Raw genomic sequence first — 6,000 nt, forward strand, 5'->3', positions numbered from 1 at the left:
CTTAGATGTGTACACCTTTACTGTAGGGTGTTAAGGAAGGACCATCTGTCAGGCCTCTGAGCCAAAGCTAAGCCATCATATCCCCTGTGACCTGCACGCACACATCCAGATGGCCAGTTCCTGCTTTAACTGATGACATTCCACCACAAAAGAAGTGAAAATGGCCTGTTCCTGCCTTAACTGATAACATTACCTTGTGAAATTCCTTTTCCTGGCTCATCCTGGCTCAAAAGCTCCCCTACTGAGCACCTTGTGACCCCCACCCCTGCCAGCCAGAGAACAACCCCCTTTGACTACAATTTTCCTTTACCTACCCAAATCCTGTAAAACGGCCCCACCGCTATCTCCCTTCGCTGACTCTCTTTTCAGACTCAGCCCGCCTGCACCCATGTGAAATAAACAGCCTTGTTGCACACACAAAGCCTGTTTGGTGGTCTCTTCACACAGACACACATAAAACTATCATCAGACTTTGGATTCAAATAAGTTTTAAGAAAGATGGCAGTTTTTGTGTTTGAGCTCCAAAATGTCACATACATTTTGAAGTGTATTTCAGAGTCTCAGAGGTTGATTTACAGAGTATCTTGCAAAATGATACTGAGTTCCTTGAACATAATTTGTTTTCCTTCTTTTACAGAGACTGAAATGTTTTTATGTAGAGCTGCTTTTTTTTTTTTTTTTTTTAATAGGTACCCTTGTTTAAGTTGGTAATGCTGCCTAAATATAGTGGCATATTTTAGTCATACTTGGAGGACCAAGAGCTATTGAATTATCATCATTATGTGAAATTTGCATTTGTTCTTTTTTGTGGGCATATATTATCTGCCAATAAAGCTTTACAAAGACCTTTCCAACATTTCTGGAGTGCCAGGTATTAAGAATTTTAATGAAAAAGAAAATCAATTATTGTGGGGTAGCACAGAAAGCTTTTAGTTTGCAAATGATAACCTCCCTCTTAACATCTTAACAGTAACAGATATGAGCTGATAATGAAATTCTCAGGACTGCTTGGAAACAGAAGCACGTCTTCCTGCTCCTTCTGACAATTTTCCTCATGTATCTGCCCTGGAATCTGATGGCTTTTTCAGTCTCTGGTTCCTTGGTGATTAGCTCCAGATAACAGAAAGCCCTGCACACAAAATTTCTGAAGCAGCTCATTTTTATGTCATTTTCAGTAAACCAACTCTTCTATGCCCACATTTAAATACCTTAGCTGGAGCTTCTTGATCATCCTTAGGGAATCACCTTTAAGTGTCTGTGATTTCCATGAGCACTGTCAAACCAGTAAGGATGATCTTTGCACAGTAAAACACAATACCTTGGTTATAATCAATCATAATACTTGGTAAACAGCCTCATCAAGTCTATTTATATACATTTAAATTGTAGGGCTATTAGTAAGATTGATTATTTGTTTATATTTGTTCATTCATGTTTAGCTTTTTAAAATATAGATATTTCAGGTTTACGAGTTTTCATAATGAGTGAAATATTCTAATCCTGGAAAAATAGTAAGTTAATCAGAATCCTAGTGCTATATATGTAAATTATATTATATACGGTATCATAAATTTCAAGACTAGACATCACTGATTGTCAAATATACAACCATAAAATCCATGTTAAAAGATATATATAAAGTAAATATCCAATGGCAGGTATATTTCAGAAAGTATATAATACTGCTTTCCTGGTGGTAATTTAAATGTCCCATCATTTTATAAAAAGTAAATCTTTTGGTGCATTTTTAAAGTAATTATAAGTATATACTTTAAAAAAAAAAGTGTTTTAGTTTCCAAACTTAGAGTATTAACTTCAGTTCAAAAGTAAACATGTGCTATGCTGAAGTTTAAAAATCTGATTATTAATTAATTCCTTTATTTAGGATTTTTTAAAATATAATCGAAGCCAGGGACTTTTTCAATGTTTTAAATATAACACTTGGGGGAAAAACAAACGTATATAAAATAATGAAGAACATTCTGTATTCTTATTTTAAACAAACATACAAATTAAAAAAAAAAAAAAGATGAACCATGCCATTAGATTCAACAAATAAAGATTAGTTCAACAAATCCTTAACTTTGGAAAGCAAATCCAGGTAACACTTTTTAAAAATCTACAGAGCAACAGTATCTGAGCTAATTATTTTTATAATATCTTGGAAAAATGGGTATTAATTCTACAGAATGGAGACTTAGAATAACATACTTACTTAAAGTTACAAAATTGCATTTGGAAAGACTTTTGATTTTTCTACCTCGTGTTTTTTCTCTCCACTTCTTCACTTTTTAAAATGTGAAATGTCTTGCACACATAGAGAGTACACAGAACATTGATGTAGTTTAAGTAAAACACACAGAGGTCCACACCACCAAAGAAAAAATGGAATGTTATCAGTAACCCTAAGTCCCATGTGCTCCTTTCTATTCTTGCTCCTCACTCACCCAACTAGAGGTAAGCACTACCTTGAGCTGGGTTTATCCAATAGTTTTACCATTTACATATTAATTCCTAAATTTCTTTCATTTTGTACAGCTAAATGACAAGCATAAGACTATCCATGTTCAAGGAATGGTAATATTACTATTATTCAATAAAGGATTCCTGGAAAATACAAGGTGAAGAGAGATTTCAGGTAAGTGTCTGCTTTCAGCTTTCCTGAGTTTAGAAGAGTTCAGTGTGGGGCAATCAGTGGGTAAAGTAAGGGGTGGTTCTGGCGGATGCAATGGTCACCCAGGCTGAACCATAGGACTGTCCAGGAACTGGATATCTAGAAGACATATCATTTAGGAACAGTTATCTCTATGTGATGTTTTTCTGTTTTCAGAATGTTCCTTTTTGAAATGATTCTCTTCTTGTTTCATGGATGCATATCCTCTTTTATCTTAACGTTAAACAAAAATGTTCTATGTTATCTGTTTTCTCCAAGCTGCTTTATTTCATTTGTTTTTTGTTCTGGTTCTATTGTCAATTTTAGAGATTTTCCTCAAATATCTGAAATATTTGGTATCTGTTCTAGTTTGAGATTTAGAACATATAAAGCTGATTGAAGGCTTTGAGCAATATGAGTGGGACATTTCAATGTTGAGCTTTATTGTATGGTGAGGTGAGTAGGTCACTCCAGGCAACCCCTGACATGAAGTACCTGTAAATTTTTCTTCTTGGGTTCTTGAGGTTTACCAATCCATAACCTGCAGGGTTATGGGTGCTAGTTTTCTTAGAGCTTAGTGAAGAAAGAAGTTGGGGCTCTTCACATTCAGCGTTTTAGCACAGCGTAGGCTTGTCATATGGCTATTTAATCCCCCTATTTGGGATACCCACTACTCTCAGGGGAATTTGTTGTCTGTCTCTGTTTCAGCATCTCTGGATGATAAATCTCCAGGCTTTCTTTCTAGGGTGGGGAAAGTGCTATTACCCAGGCATGAAGCAGGGAGGGAATACAGGTATTCCACTGATTCTCAGATTGTACCAATTCTTTCTCATTTTATCCATTCATCCCCTACCTATCTCCACCCTCTTTCATCCATAGGTTCAGAGATGTGCTAGTTCCTCTGCCTTTTAAAGATTATGTCACATAAATTGGTTTAGTTCTCAGCTCTCTTCTCTGCCAGCTTAGGATTCAGCCTTCATTTATCTGCTGCATTAGTCAATATTTGTTCATCTGCTTTACGCCTTCTAAAGTTTTATATTTTATTGCTATTTTCTCCTTCTGTATTTCTTTTGTGTACATTTATTTTTTATTAAAAACAACTTATTCATGATTTAGTGATTACATATTTTTCATATCCATCATCTTACCCTGCTGGATCATGTCAACTTCTCTGTTATGTATCCACTACACATAAAGACCTCTGCAAGGTGTGGTGATCAGCACTAAAATGTGTAAGACATTTCTCTCTTCTCTGTTCTCAAGGAGTTTATGACACAGCTGAGGAGGAAAGGCTTTCACACACAGGATGAGACAACACACTATTAAAATTCAGGTGTTGTATAAGCAATATCTTATTCCATTATTTGTTTACTTTGGATTATGGTGTGAGATAAGGAGAGTCAAGGAGTTGTTGCATATTTTTGATTTGGGAACTGAGCAGATGTAGAGCAAAGTGAGGTCAGATAGAATGTGCAGATCAGCTCTGTCTAAGACACTTGGCAAGTTACCTAAACTCTGAGACTGTATTGTGATCTAAAAATGACCCAGATAATAACATCCTTTGGACATACTATGGGTTAATAATGGAGAAAATGATTTAAAGTTCCTAGATATAGCACTTGACTCAATAAACGTTAACCACACTCTGGATTACTATAGATAGCTAATGAAGGAAGCAAAGATGGAAGCAGGATACAGAGGAGAAGGGGGAAGGTGGTAAGGTGAAGGAAAAATGGGGTGAAGTAAAGGGTTTATATCTGACTTTCCATGCTTTTCTTTAACGAAACTTCATTTTAAAAGTCACATCTTGCCACTCTCAAAAGAGGAACAATGAACCAATATTGCATTTTAATGGCCCATTACTGAAAGAGGAAATCAAGCCCTGGATATGATCTTTCTTGGCACAGGATCCTGGGAGAGCAAAGAGATGTAAGTCAACATTTATGAGCTGGGGAAAAAAAAATGGAAATATTCTGTCCCTTGGAGCAAAGCAGTCATATGCTATTACTAATTCTTGTTTACCCTCGAGGAGCAAAAAGGGTTCATATGCAAAAAGAGAAAAGAAATTTTTGAAAATCACTATTTTCTTTCATTTAAACTTCAGCACTGTATCCATTAACCTGGCCTCTTGTAATACTATTTTAAAAAGTAATTCCCTCAAAAACCTCTTCATATGAATGAGAGATTAGTAACCATGGCGTAAAAATCCTGAGCATTCTTGCATCAAAATACTTTTTTCTACAAGAAATTACTTCCTAGCTAATTTTTTCACAGTAATTATTGTTTCAAGAAGCAGCAGTGTGGAAGTTTTCCCTGTGGATATGGGTAAGATTGCTTCTAAATTCTTAGTGCCTGAAATAGTTGGTTGTTCTCTTCAGGGCAGAGCGGGGATGGAGGGGCATTTAGGTTGGATGGTAGTTAGAATTTGAATAGTAGTTTTAATATCTCACATACAAAATATGTAGGCCAGCTTTATTATTCCTAGTGGTGGCAGTTTTGCACAAGCTAAGGAAAGCTGAATTTGGTCCCACAGTCTCTACCAATTGGCTGAAGAAAATTAATAAACTACTCTTTCATATGACTCTGAGTCCACATATGTGTGTGTGTGAATTTCTTAGGTCCCTTTCTTTGTATGACATGGTTTTTCCAGAATGAATTAGAAATTCTTTCTTCTAGCCAATGGGTTTGTTTGACATTTTGCAGCTTGAAGACATAACATCAGATGACTTCATTGTTTTATCTTTCCTTCACTTTTCCCATAGGATTTATTTTTCCTAGGTCTCATCTTTCTTAAAACATGAAAGATCACATCCTTTTCTGATTATAAGGTTTTCTCAGTTTCTCAATGAAGAGGAGTGAAAGAGTCAAACTGCAGAGGCCCCACAGGACAGCCACCAGAAATGGATATCGCAGACACCAGAAACTGGGGCCAGACCACAAAGGAGCCATAGAGAAGACTTGCCTTCACGATGGAGTTGGAGGAGCCCCAGATGGGTACAAAACCAGTAGCCTGCCAAAAGAGCATTTCATTTCTCTGGAAATATCAATACAGAACAAATTAGGTGGACAGAGCTAGAGACTTTAGAAATTATTGTGGGAGTTCTTGAAAGTTTATAAAAGGACTCTTAACAACCTTGAAATTTTACTCTGAAGAGGACAGGAGAAGTGAGCAATATTATTTGCAAATATTTTCCCCCATTCTGTGGGTTACTTTGCACTTTCTTCATGGTGTGCTTTGAAACACAAAAGTTTTTTATTTTTATGAAGTCCAGTACATTTATTTATTATTTATTTTGGTAGCTTATGCTTTTGGTATCTAAGAAGACTTTGTCTATCCAAGGTCACAA

This window comes from Macaca thibetana, chromosome 2, assembly GCF_024542745.1.
Source record: "Macaca thibetana thibetana isolate TM-01 chromosome 2, ASM2454274v1, whole genome shotgun sequence".
NCBI classification, from domain to species: Eukaryota; Metazoa; Chordata; class Mammalia; order Primates; family Cercopithecidae; genus Macaca; species Macaca thibetana.